The sequence below is a fragment of the Suricata suricatta genome, chromosome 6, assembly GCF_006229205.1.
Source record: "Suricata suricatta isolate VVHF042 chromosome 6, meerkat_22Aug2017_6uvM2_HiC, whole genome shotgun sequence".
Taxonomy (NCBI): Eukaryota; Metazoa; Chordata; class Mammalia; order Carnivora; family Herpestidae; genus Suricata; species Suricata suricatta.
The window spans coordinates 21,791,289-21,805,956 of NC_043705.1; the positions used below are offsets into that span (position 1 = coordinate 21,791,289).

At 39.0% G+C, this 14,668-nt stretch overlaps 1 protein-coding gene across 1 annotated transcript in view; it reads left to right on the forward strand.

The window, feature by feature from the left end:
• The window catches only part of CHSY3 (chondroitin sulfate synthase 3), a gene marked incomplete at its 5' end in the record, with an annotated part of 290,598 nt that overhangs the window by 143,564 nt on the left and 132,366 nt on the right, over positions 1-14,668 (forward strand). The gene's annotated exons all lie outside the window — the stretch shown is intronic.

Sequence of the window (14,668 nt, forward strand, 5' to 3'; positions counted from 1 at the left end):
GTGTGCATTAAGATTTGAAAGCAGGGGCGCCTGGGTGGCTCAGTCGGTTGGGCCTCCGACTTTGGCTCAGGTCAGATCTCATGTTCGTGGGTTCGAGCCCCGCGTCAGGCTCTGTGCTGACAGCTACCTCAGAGCCTGGAGCCTGCTTCCAGTTCTGTGTCTCCTTCTCTCTCTGCCTCTCCCCCTCTCATGCTCTGTCTCTCTCTGTATTAAGAATAAATAAAACATTAAAAAATTATTAAAAAAAAAGATTTGAAAGCAAAAGTGGAATATACTAAAAGGATTAGAGTGGAGCAAACCAAGAAATGTGCTTTGCCCCCTTTCTGTTTTTATTGGGATGTATCGGTGTCACCTGCACCTTTTTCTGTGCAGGTGAGCTTTCGTGGTCTCTCAGTCTAGACTGTCATAGATGGTTACTGCCTGGGCTCCCACTCTGCATGACGTAGCCCCATAGGTAGAGCCAAATCTCTCCTTACAAGGAGAGGTATGTCTGATCAGCCAAGCTTGGCTCTAACACCCACCCAGCAATCTACCAGTAATGAGTAGTAAGCAGCTGCATAGTGTAATCATGACTCCTGTTGTTGGTTCACCCATTATCAGAATCCAATTCCCAAAGACAGTGGGGGAGTTGAGGGTTGAGTTTCTTCTCCATCTATTAACTATCTAACGATTAACTGTATAATAGCCCTTTTGGAACTATCATCAGTAAAAATATTCCCAGGAAATATTTTGTGACAAAGCATGGGTCCCGTGACCTGGATCACAGCAGTTCACCATCATTAATAACAGTTTATTTTATGGACTCCTCTGGTGTGAGTGAAAATAAGCAGAGATATTAGTGAAAGGAAGAACAGAGACTTTTATCTAATCAAGAAGTGCTGAAACCAATCTTGGGAAATACTTTTTTGTGGTCTTCTAATGGAGACTCCTCTTTCGCCATGGCTTTTTGTACCTTAATACTACTTAAATGTTGTAATCAGCTGATATCTACAGGCTTTGATGGTTCCTTTCCATCCCTGCTTTACAAATGGAAAAGCCAAAGCACTTACATTTTCTCAAAGCTGAGAAAAATGGATTTGAATCAATAAAGTATGATGTATAATGGGAAAGGCTTTAATCCTTGAAGGAATTTCTAGAAGAGATAAGTAACTCTAAATCATGATAAGTAAATAATGTAAAAATTTAATAATTATGAAACATAGCAAACAAGTGATGAATTGGACAGCAAACCCCTGATTAACTAGTGTGCCCTTTGTATCATGATAAATATTGCAATTTCAGAGGAAGGTGCTATCCTAAAGATTGGAAATGCTTAACAATTTATGTATTCTCATACAGAGACATTCTCACTAAATTGAGCAATTAGAACAGAGTTTGTTGTGAAAGGAAAAATAACTACTGTTTACACATTCTACCTTCTAAAGGAGAACAGGACTATAGAAAGAGTGGGCCAATAAAACCAGAGCTAGTATGTGATTGATTTTAAGCAGCAAAGGGATGATAAAGACAATGAGGGCAGAGACAGAGTCAGGACCAAAATGGGGCACAGCAACTCAAAGTTATAGGGAATCAAGAAATATGATTAAGGGTAAGTGGTATAGAATGAAAAATAAGAATTAGTGAACTAGAGGTAGAAATGCCAAGTAGGTACATCTATAGAAGGAACTTATAGAATAGAATTGAACTTTAATACTGACAATCATTCATTATGTTTAGGAGTCTCAGATCTGTAGATTCTGCCTTGGTTCCACAACTAGCTTCCAGTTCCTGACTGTGAGCCCAGGCTTGTGAAGTCTTTGAATTGTGCACTTCCATATGATTCCATCACCTTTATCACTTCACATGTCTTTGCATTGATTCCTGTACTGACCTGAGTGAGCTTCTTTTCTTTATAATGGGAAGAGCCCTAGAATAATGAATAAGAATGGTCAGTGTCTCTGTCAGCTTGGCCTGCATAACAAAATACCATAAACACATAAACAGTGTGGCTTACACAATAGAAATGTGTTTCCTCACAGTTCTGGAGCTATCAGTTTGCAATCGGGATGCCAGGATATTCAGGTTCTGGTAATAACTCTACGTGGATTGTAGACAGCTGCCTTCTCACTATATTGGTGTGCGAGCGAGAGGGAGGGGGAGGGAGGGAGAACACACAAAATCTCTGCTGTTTCTGCTTATAAGGGCACTAATCCCATTGTGACCTCATCTAATCCTATTTTTCTTTCAAAGGCCCCACCTCCAAAAGTCATCACTCTGAGTGTTAAAGCTTCAACATGTAGATTTGCAGGGGTCAGGATTCAGTCAGCAGCAGAGCAGCAGTCAGGAAAAGCTAAAGAAGGCGACCGGGGGATTGAAAGAATATTAATGCTGGTGACAGAAATAGGGAAATTAAAATGACCCTGTTTACATTAGATAAGCTCAGTTTGAGAGCTATCTAATCTGTAAGTCTCACTTACATTAACTTTGAGGTGACCAAAAGTAGTGAAAATGCAAACATTTAGTAGATCTGGAAAGTTTGTCATAATGTGTCAAGATGTGTCCATTTCACTCATTTTACCCAGCATTCATTGGGACTTGTAAATCTGAGAATCTAAAACTTTCCTGAGTTTTGGAACATCTTGTTTTATTTCCATGTTCCCTCGTTTTACTCTCTTATTCTCTTTCTGCAAAGCCTATTGTCAAGTATTGGACTCCGTCCTTGACATCCTTTGGCTTTCCTTTCATTCTTTCTGTGTCTGTATTTTTAACTGCTTCTGTGAGGATTCCTTAGTTCCTTCTAGTTTGTTCCTCAGCTGTACCCATTCTCTTATGTAGCTTGTCCAATGGGATTTAAATTTCAGTGATCATTCTTGTCATTTCTCTGCAAACTAGTCAACTCTTTGCTATGGATGTTACAGCCTCTTATTTCCCTAGTGACATTAATTATACTTAATCTAAATTCTTGAGCAGATTTTTCTGTTAACTTTGTTTCCATACTTATTAATATGTATTACCTGTTTTCCACAGTGTTGGCTTTCCTGTGTGCTCGCCTTTGTCATCCAGATTTTGTTGCTAGCTCAGGAAGAGGTTTAGTGACGTGGTTAAGAGCATGAAGTCCAGAGCCCCGTAGCCTGGATGCGACTTGACATTTCTGCGTCTCAGTTTCCTCATGTATGTAATGAAGGCAGTTATATCCCTACCTCACTAGGTTTTTGTGATACTTAAACGATGAATACATGCAAAGCTTTTGGAAGGCAGGCTACCGCCTTACCCTACCCCTACCACTCAATGAGTTTTCACTTTTAATGTCAGGAGAATAATGAAATGTTTGGTATCAGTAGAGAGTGGCTGTTAGTACGAGGTGACTACTGAAGCATGTTATTGTGGCCAGCCTCCAGGGATTGTAGGAGGTGTTAGGCGGTGCTGCAGGCGAGTATACAGTAGTTGGTCTTCTAGGTCGAGGGGCTTTCTGATGCTCCGGAATGCGGTCGGCTGCTTGAGGCATTTACTCTTTGAAGGGGGTGGGTGGAGTCTGGACATGGGGATGGGAGAGCATGATAGCTCTTTTCCACCCCAAGTGTACGTGTGGGCCCCTGTGGGAGACTGCCCAGCTGCTCCAGTCCGAAGTCACTACTTCTCACGCTCCTCCTGGGAACATGCCCGCCTGTGGGTCTCGATGTATCATGTCGTTTGTAGGGCTTTATGATGAGAAAGTGAAGTGTAGCCTGTGCTCTGACCCCCACCTAGGAGATCCTCAGTGATTGTTTTGAATGCAAGTTGCATAAGACTGTTTGACAAACAATTGTGCATTTTTAACATGCCCTCTTCTCTCCCCGTAGATATTTAGTATTTGCCCCTTGTCAAAATGGTCATTTATAGCTGTGGGTTTGGCAGTCCACAAAAGTGTTATAAAGATACGATCTTTGTTTCCATTCTCTGGCTTATGATGTGTGGCCCGAGGGTCTCGTTGTATCCACAGAGTATAGATTGTTTTCATCGTGAGCTGAGATTTTCACTCACAAATTTAGAAATAAGAGTTGGGAGCAACTGGAAAACATCTTAAGTCCTTGGTTCTTTGGCACTAAGGAAATGTTCAAAGAGACTTGAGTGTTTCTTCAACCGTTACTTAGCTGACTGAGCTGTCTTCATTGTTTTTGTGGGACGAAGTAATGTCTTTAAGGGAAGAAAGTCAGCATGAGCAGATGACGTCCCAGAGCAGAGCTTGCACAGGAGGTTGGTAGCACAGCGGCAGCAGCCAGAAGCACCGTGGTGTGAGTGGACTCAATTTTCCAAGCAGGGTGCCAGCGAGGCCTGGGCATTTTGAAGAGGTGATGTATTCAGTGTCTGAATACAGCTCATGCAGGGTGATGGCAGTGACACTTTCATACCTCCTTAGTGGAGCTGTCATTGTGGCAACTGGTCACCAACACCAAGAAACGACATTTGATAAAAATGATACCGGTAGAAAGATGTGAAAGATTGAAGAGAATTGTTGATTTTCTTTCCCCTTTGACCTCTTAAGATTTCATGCTCCCTCAGATTTGGTGCTCATTAAGATTCTCCTTAGCAGATGAAGAGAATGCCTACATACCCCATCTAAGGACTGAGGTTTGGGTGACATGCCTGGAAAACCCCATGCTGTAATTTCTTTCCTTTGCACATCCTAATTTCGCCGGGTTGGATGCAATTCATTGACCCAGAAAGTATCTGATGGCATTGATTTGGCTCTTAAACTCTCTGATTCATCCCATTAAAGAAAGTTCTGGTTCATCAGAAGCAAAAGTTAAAAAAAAAAAAACAACAACTAAAAAATCTCAAGCAGTTTATTTGGCAGCTCTCGGCATCCAATTCAATTTAAAATGTGTTGGCCTTTGTTAAAATGACAGCATTCCATTTATTATGGTTCCCATCTTTGGGCTTTTATTCCTTTTGCTTAAAGAGCTTTGATAGAGTTGGGCTATAGCACTGTGTAAGAAAAAAGGAAACTTCAAAATTTTCTTTAAAAGAAAGAAAAGGCATTTCCAAAGGAGCCAAAGGTGAATCTTCACTGATCTCGGTAGAAAGGCAAAGGATAAATGGAAGCTTGACTTTCATAATTGATATTTTTGGTTAACAGCCAGTTTTCACTTCAATAAATGTAAAAAAGAAAGAACCTAAGTGTACATACCTATTACATTCTGCTAAAGTGAATATCAGCCTTTATTTATAGCAGGCACGGCATAGAGCAGTATAGTTTAGTGGTTGGGAACATGTGTAAAATCCTGGTGTAAACCGTTTCTTAGCTTTGTGGCCTTGGGCAAGATCCTTAATTGCTGTGTGACTCAATGTCTTCATATATAAACGAGGAATAATAATTTTATCTGCTTGATATGATTGGTAAGAGGACCGCAGAAAGCACATGGAACAATGTATATGTAGAAGCACTGTATACACGGGTCTGCTGTTAGCGGTTCTCTTAAAGGAGATCCCCTGAAATTTGGAGGAATCTGAAGTTCTTAGACTGTATAGAATGAAATGATTTCTGAAGTTGTTTGTAAAATATATTTTATGGTTATGGCATCATGTGTCATAAACGATTACTAAGTATCACCCCTGATTCTTTAAAAAATTTTTTTTGTTTTTTTATTTTTGAGACAGAAACAGATCATGAGCAGGGGAGGGGCAGAGAGAGAGGGAGACACAGAATCGGAAGCAGGCCCCAGGCTCTGAGCTGTCAGCACAGAGCCTGACCCAGGCCTCTAACTCAGGAGCTGTGAGATTGTGACCTGAGCTGAAGTCCTATGCTTGACGGACTGAACCGCCCAGGCACCCCTAACTCCCCAGATTCTTATTAGGAAACATGGCAATTAAACAATAATTCTTCTTACGAGTGTCATTGTTTTCTGAAATTAAAATCATTTTTCTCCTTTTGGATGGCTCAGTATTTAAAGTACCAAATATGTAATGTGCTACTTTTGGAAGGAAATTGTTACCATATTCCCATCACAATAATATTTGTTACTAATAGCACAGCTCAATGATATTATTTGTAGCATTTTTATTCATTTTCAGAGCCATCAGCAAAAAAAAAAAAAAATCAGATTAAACTTTTACATGCATTGAATGACAATGCCCTTTAATGTAAATCTAGAAAGACGAGTCATAGAATTGTCTATAATTCTTAGCATGCTTTCTTTTTGTGTCTTCTTCGGGGTTAACTCTCTGTTGATGAAAAGGTTCTCATACCAGTCTGTTTATCCAACCACTCAAATTCATTACACTCTAAACTTGTGTCTTCATTTATGTTTCTTTCCCTCCACCTGTCCCCCAACCCTTCCTTCCTCCCCCTGCTTTAGCACGTACAGCCACACAGCAGGCTCCTTCTCACATGTTCCGTTGTGTTCCTAATCACCCAGTCCTGATCTCTTCCTTCAACTCATTCAGCAGGCAACTAAATTTTAGTAGCTCTTCCTTTAAGAAGCTTGCACTGCATTCCTTCTATTCTAACTGCCACGGAATGACTCTCGTTTTATATTCCTTCTTTCCCATACCTGTCATGACTCCGGATAGTGTCTTCAGCTTCTCATTTTCTTTTTCGATACTAACACTGTATTTAACCATCTGTGTCCATTGATCAAATTACTTTTTATTATCAGATCTAGATGCAGGACTCTCATTGCTTTAAAAATGTTGCGTCGCTTAATTATCCTTTAGGTGTGAATAGATAAAAAATGGACAGGGGATGATAAAAATCCTATCATCATATAAAATAAGATAAGTTTAGATTAAATGGCTAAAAGTAATTTTCTGAGATGAGGTAGATATTAATTTTCTATTTATAGCTACTGGATTAGTTTTCTGTGGGTGTTACAATCTATTTCACAAACCGGGTGCCCTAAAGCAACAGAAATGTGTTCTCTCGCAGTTCTGGAGGCCAGGCTTCTAAAATCAGGATGTGGGTAGAGCACTCCCTCTGAAGCTCCCGGATTGAATCTCCTCTTTGCCACTTTGCCACTTCTAGCTTCTGGTTATTGCTGGCTTCCTTGGCTTGTGGCCACTTCTTTCTGCTTTATCTTCATAGGGCCTTCTTCTGTCTGTTCTTTTCCATGTGCCTTTAAAGACACTTAGGTTAATTTTATGTGTAAACCTGGCGTGGCTATGATGCTTCGTTGTCTGGTCAAATGCTAGTCTAGATGTATCTAGTGCAGGCATCTTGTAGATGTGATTAACATTTGCAATCAGTTGACTTTCAAGATTATCCTCAATAATGTGGGTGGGCCTCATGTGATTAGTTGAAGGCCTCAAGAGCAAAAGCTGAGGTTTCCTGAAGAAAGAATTCTGTTTTCAAGGCTATAAACTAAAAAACCCTGCCTGAGTTTCCAACATGCTGGCATGCCCTCCAAATTTGAGACATAAGACTATGTTAAGTCTTACCTGAATTTCCAGCCTGCTCAGTGGAATTCAGACTTGCCAGGCCCTACAATTTTATGAGTCAATTCCTTACAACCTCTCTTTCTCTTTTTCTCTATTTATACATATTATATTTGTTCTTTTTCACTGGAAAGCGCTGACTAATGACAAATACAGGACCCAACCAGATAATTCAAGATGATGTCATTTCCCAATGCTTAATTTAGTTCATCTGCAAAGACCCTTTTATCCAAATAAGGTAACATTCATAAGTTTCAGGAACTTGAGATGAATATATTTTGGAGCCATTTTCTGCCTAGTGTAACTACTCTGTAAATTAAAAATTCCTATTTGATTTTAGGAGTACCACAGAATATTGTTGAGTTTTCCAAGAGGTGAAACAGTTCTCAAAACAATTACCAGTACAAAATTAATTTATTCACATCAAAGAATGCCATATTGTGTGTCAGACTGAACTTTTATAAGAGTGAAGAAAGTTGTAATGTGTAGTAAATTGTGACTTAAAATTCATGTATGAAGCTGTATTTGTTACATAAATCTAGAATCTGTGCTACAACTTAAAACAACAACAAAAAAAAGGAAATGAAAGTACTTTATAAGGAAATCCATCTTTCTGCAAACTAGAAACCCAATTTCTAAATATTAGGCCTAGAGGTTAGCACATATTATGTTTGTTTTCATAATTTGCATTTTTGACAGTTTATGAAGTTTTTTCCAGTGAATAAGTTGTTCAAGCTCTTTGTATATCAGACTGAAATAATGACCATATTTTTAAGGTATGTATTAACTCCTCTCTTCCTGTCCATTTTTTAAAAGCATGTTGAGAAAATGAGGATTTTTTTCAAACAGGAGTCAGTGCCTAATAAAAAACATATTTCTACATAAAAATAATTTTACATTCAGTGGATAATAAATAGCTCCTGGATTTTGTTGAGTGTGGTTCTTTTAGCATTCTTTTCTTTGTTATATTTTAAAATTTCTTAAGATTCAACAATAGAACTTGGTCTTCTATATTAAATAACTAGATTTAAGAAAATTTTTTTGTGATGAAGATATTTAAGGTCTACTCTATTAGCAACTTACAAATATGCAATGTAGTTTTATTAACTATAGTTACCATGCTTATAAATTTTATCCCCATTATTTTTTTAAGTGTATTTATTTTGAGAGAGGGAGAGAGAGGGAGAGGGAGGGAGAAAGAGAGAGAGAGAGAGGGAGGGAGGGAGGGAGAGAGAGAGAGGGAGAGAGAGGGAGAGAGGAGGGGAAAGGGAGGGGGAGCAGAGAGAATCCCAAGGAGGCTCTTGGGCTCTCAGTGCAGAGCCCACTGTGGGGCTTGAACTCACAAACCATGAAATCATGACCTGAGACAAAAGTCAGAAATCAGACATGTAACTAACAAGCCATCTGGGCGCCCCTAAATGATTTATTTTATAACTTGGAGTTTGTATTATTTTCATATTTAAATTTATTTTCTCAGCTTTTTGAAACAGCCTGATTTTAAAAGATTGTTATGCTCAAATATCTGAGTAATTATTTAGTGGATTGTCTACTGGCCTGAACCTCATCAGGTATTTGATATGAGGAGTGGGGAAAGAGCTGAAAATAAAGTAACAAAGTAAGAACTCTCAGCATAAATGAGTGAGCTGTGTGATTTTAAAATAGCCTTGAGGGGCACCTGGCTGCCTTCCTCAGTTAAGCATGTGACTCTTGATCTCAGCTCAGGTCTTGATGTCATGCTCATGAGTTTAAGCCCTGCATTGGGCTCTGTGGTGAGCTTGAAACCTATGGGAGGGAGGAAGGAAGAAAGAAAAGAAGGAAGGAGATCTTTGGAGCTACACTTTATTAATACTTATGCACCAATGTCAGAAGGTTCAATATTGGATGTATTTCAATAATACAATTTCCAGTGTACTAAAGAAGTTTTCATCTGATTTACTATTGTTGAGACATCTCAGACATATATCTGAGTAGGAGTTCAGTATTTCTCTTTGCTCTTTTTCTCCTAAATTCCCATCTTTCTTCCTCTTGGGAGCCTCTCATGGTTATTGTTGTATTAAATATGTGAAAAGGTATCCAGTCTTTTTCTGAAACTATTATGTCCATTTCCTGGATAATTCGGGAAGTGGATGTTGACTAGGGGGTTTCTAACGATAAATTACTTAAAGATGACTGTCGAAGCAATCACCAAAATATGTCTTTCTAGTCAGGCTTCACAGAAATAGGCATTATAGGAGGCTTGGCAAATTAACGCAGAAGTGTGCTAATGAGGACTTAGGAAAATCTGACTTGTCCTTTGGTCTGGAGACATTTTTATAATTTAAAAATATTTCCATCCTTAGCCCATAAGCCTATAGATATTCCTATCTACTAGTATGACTAGTAATTATTTTGAGGTGTGTGTACCCTGTTGGAAGCCTGCCAGGGGTTTTACACATGTTCTTTCCTGTCCCCGCAGCGGGCCTGTCAGGTGGGTGGAAGGTCCAGTTTGCATGGAGAAGTTACGGCTGACGTTAGGTTACGGAATTCGCACCTGACGATGCGGTGGCTGAGCCAGGCCTGCAGTTGAGGTCTGCCTATTGCCCAGTTCTCCGTTGGCCATCCGTTTTGTGTTTGGAGTGAAGGAGGTGGTTGAAGTGTTCTTTACTTGCTCCAGGCATGTTTCAGAAGCGAATCTACGCTGACACATGTTAAGAATTTCGAAAACCGTTCAAATAATTTTACTTAATTTGGGAAACAGATGGAAATCTTGTCCGTTGTTCTTTGACTTCACATTTTACATAATGAATATGTGTTGTTTAAATATGCATATGCCTGAATCTTTACCTAAGATCAAACCGGAGAGAGTTCCCAAGGGCAAGGGCTGCTCCCAGAATTCTTCCAAGAAATGTACAGGGTCTAGAAAGTTAAGTCCAAAGTCATTACCATGAGAAAAAAGAAAAACTGGAGAGGTTACCAAATAATCATGCTGCATATGAAACTGTTTTCCGTTTCCTTCTGATGCTGCCTTTTTGTGTTAAGTTTAAGGAAGTGCCTGAGTAGCTGCCTATGGGGAGTGTTTTTATTTTGAACAGTCAGGGGTCCATGTATAGTTTATGCTTTGCATATATCAGTTTGCAAGAGCAGTTTCCTTTTTCTTCTCCTCTTCACTCTGTGCGGAATGATTTCCTGCATATACTGTGAACAGAACTTGCTTTCTGTAACTCATTCATCTGGAAGAAGTCCATTATTTTGCCACTACTGAGTCAACAGATGCAAATGCCTCAGAACAATTGTGTTTATTTAGAAATCTGTTGTTTTTTGCGATGGTTGTTTGGGTTTGCCTTTAAAATAAGAACTTAATGTTCATTATTTTGAAAGAATAAATCCACTTTGAAGGAAGAACTCTGGCAGGCTAATGACAACACTGACCTTTCGAACTGGCTTGTAAGTCCTTTTTAAACAATATTTGAATATTCATTGAAGAATTAGCAGTAGCTCTCAGCTCTCTGATTCTAATAAAAACAAATAAAAAAAAGTTCTGTAGGTCAGTGGGCCTTTATCTCTTTCTTTTCCTAGAAAATTTTGATTTACAGGAATTTTAAGGCATCTCATATAAAATGAGGTTGTTTGTTAATGGTCTGCGGAGTTCACTCACGTCCATCCTTTAGGTGACTCTTTCCCCTGGGGTAGCTTTATGTTCTTGGGTGCATCTGAGACACTGAGACGAGACTTCTCAAGACTGTCGCTGAGAACCTTCCTGATTAACTTTATAAGTCAAGAAAAGCTGGTTAAGTGTAAGATACTGAAGCTATCACTGCGTTAAACCACAGGATAAAAGAATCAGAGAAAAATGTACTTCTAGACTGACATTTCCTCCAATTTGTTAATGTGTTCCTAAATTTATTATCTGACATCATTGTTTAATCAGAACTATTTACTCACTTTTCCAGTTTGGTGAGATTCCATTTTACTATCTGAAATGTCTCATTCATACAGAGAAGCTTCTCTTGTCACATTGGTGCATGGCCCAAGTTTTCGTAATTCTAAACAATTGCCTTGTTCAGATTGCTTGATATTATGCTACAATCTCCCCAGTGTTTTTTCAGTTGTATTGCATTAACTCATTGCTCCCAAATATGTACTGGATTCTACCATGGAAAATAAACTGAAAATTGGACACACAGTCTCCTTAGATTGCACCAACCCAAAAAGTCATGAATATTTGCCCTCATTTCTCCAGACTTCCTCAAACCAGCCTTTTCTGTGCTTCTTTAAGAGGTTTCTGCTAGTCATTAAAATTACTTCCTTTTTAATGTGCCCTTTATATTTTTCTTTCTTTCATTATATTTTAGAGGACTCTTAGGTGACTATTGAGCTCTTGACTGAAATTTTTTCTTGCTAATGATTTCATACATAAGTATGCTGCACATTATTTCAGAACATTCTGAGTATAATCTTTTGCTACCCCCACAATGACAGAGCATGATAGGTGCATAGGAACCTCTTGGTCAGCCTCCCTCCTTTTGAATAAGAGAACTAATGAGCATAAAAGCTAAGCAACTCGTCCAGAGGTCCACAACAAATTAATAATGAACCTGCAATCTGAACTTAGGACCCATCGCTCTAAGTCCAGTGTTACATCTACACTGCTCTGCTCTTGAAACAAAATGGAACTTGGGTATTAGGACAGGACCTATTGACCACCCCCAAAAAGAATGTGAGGCAAAACCAAAGCAGAGCTCTCCTGCCTCTCTTGGAATTTCACCCAAACCTCAGGTATGTAAAGATTTACCTAGTCTCCTTTTTGTATTTCTAATTTGCATTTAACTTGCATAAGCACTTTGACATTTTTTAGTGATTTTCATTGTATAATCTAACTTTTCCCTGAAGAAAATAAGGAGTCCTCTTTGAGTATGTTAGCTTCCTTTCAAAACAGGGAAAGACCTAACACACAGGGCTAGACGCTCCTCATGGTCCTGACACTTCTCCGTTCTGTCCAGGACCAGAGTCTATCATAGGTTTATGGTGGCTACTTCCAGAAGGGTGTTGTTCTGTCCTGTGCCTGGGCTACCGCCAGCCAGACCAGGGTGCTAGATTCCTTTTGAATGTCCTATTTGTAGAACAAATGTGTTTTGTAACAGGGCGTGAGAATTTTGTGAGTTAACACTTAGGTCAGTCCCACTTGCATTTTATTTTCATTGTTTTGATATGCATTTTGTCCAGTCCAAGTTGCAGTGGCTGTGATGGCAAGTGGTTCTTTACGAAAGCTGTTGCATTGAAGTAGGCTAAAATTCCCAAGGGGGGCTTTTCTAAAAGCTGCTCTCATTCCACTGGCAAACTAGCTCTCTTCCTTTCATGTATTACAATCATTCTGTATCCTATAAATTTCTCTATGACTTGGCCACTGCCTATATTTTTATTAGATATGCCTCTATATTTCTGTTTTGTAATAGGTTTGAGTGCAGAGACCTTTTGAAAAATTGGCACATCCTTTATAAACAGAGTAGAATGGTTTACACATAGTGGGCCCTCAACTATGTTCTAATTGTGTGACTTTTTGCAATAATGAAATTTTGTTTTCTTTCCTGACTTTTCAAATAGCTATGAAATAAAAGCATGAATCTAGAATATTTCTATAAAACAAACGTTTTGGGGTAGAAATGTGCATTTAGAAGAATTCAGGTTGTTCATAGTATACAGCCAGGAGGGAGATGGGAAGGAAATGAATGTCTTGGAGTAACTAGATGAAATGATGTTATTTTTAGGTACAAATTTGGAATTGGTTATGTTCTTTCGATCTGACCTCCACCTCACTCCTTTTACCCTCCATGCAAAAAACTACCACACTGTAAGACCAAATACATTATTTCAAAGTGTCACTTTGCTATGTGATTATTTTCTGCTGGAATAAACCATATTTTACCAGAGTATGTGCAAGCCTCACATCCCATGATTAGTATAGAAATTTTTCTTCAGATTATCTTCATATTCATTGTGATTTTGAAGTGGAAACACACTGTGGTGAGTGGTGAGGCAGAAGGCACTGAAAGTGCCTGTACACAAGAGACCCTACAAAGCGACTTTGACTTTGGGACTTACTGTGGCCTGACCGCATTTTGTCAATGAACACCAACATTAAGTCAATATATTGATGAGCAGTATTTTCTTGAAACAAAATAAAGTCACTGAGGCTGATGCCAAAATGACCTCTTACTAATTAGAAATATATACGGTATCAAGTCCAAGAGTATATACACCAATGATCACTACATTCTGTGCCTATAGGCCAGTGCCTGAGATACTAAATGATGACAACAGTGGTGACTTCCTGAAACAATGAGTAGAAAGATCACTTAGTAGTAATGTTAATGCACTTAGACGTGCGTTAACATTAAAGTGACTAGTTCATTCTGTACTGGAATGGAGAGCTACGTGAAAATGGGAACTCTTAGATAGTTTTATGTAAAGCATGAAATATGAAGGTGGTAAATTATGTGACTCAGATATGTAACACTATCAAGATCAAACCTCTGGGCCCCCTGGATCCCCCTATATTTTTAAGGATGTATCTGTCAATTAGAGAGATCCTTACAGGGGTATGATGGGGCGTTCTTCTCCCTGGATTTTCCCCTCAGCTTCTTACCCTATATTTGATTCTTTAGTTTACATACCTGCTAAATCATCGTGCCATCATCATGTTTTTGCCATCTTTTTTTCCTGAACAGTTTATTGAATCCCATCTTCTATATTATGATACTATAAATACCATCCACTCTGAGAATGTCGGCCCTATAGTTCTGAGGGAAGGACATTCCTGGCAGAGGGAAAAGTGAGGGCAAAAGCTCTGGCTTGTGTCTGGATTATTCTGAGAATAACAAAGGTTACTATGGTTAGTAGGCAATGAACAAGGAGGACAGTAGTAGGAGGCAGTGTGTTGAAAATACCCTAATGAGGCAGTGCAAGAAGCAGAAATCCATCAGTCCGTGGAGGAGATGATAGTTTGGATTAGGTGTCAGCCAGACAGGTGGTGAGAATATACTACAGGATATATTTTATTTTATTTTATATTTTTAGTTTTTTTTTTTAATGTTTTATTTACTTTTGAGAGAGCACAAGTGGGGGAGGGGCAGAGTGTGGGGACAGAGGATCTGAAGCAGGCTCTGCACTGTCAGCACAGAACCTGATGCAGGACTCAAACTCACAAACTGTGAAATTATGACCTGAGCCCAAGTCAACCAGTAGCTCGACCAATAGCCACACAGGTGCCCCTTGCTAGATATTTATTTTTAATTTTTTTTAA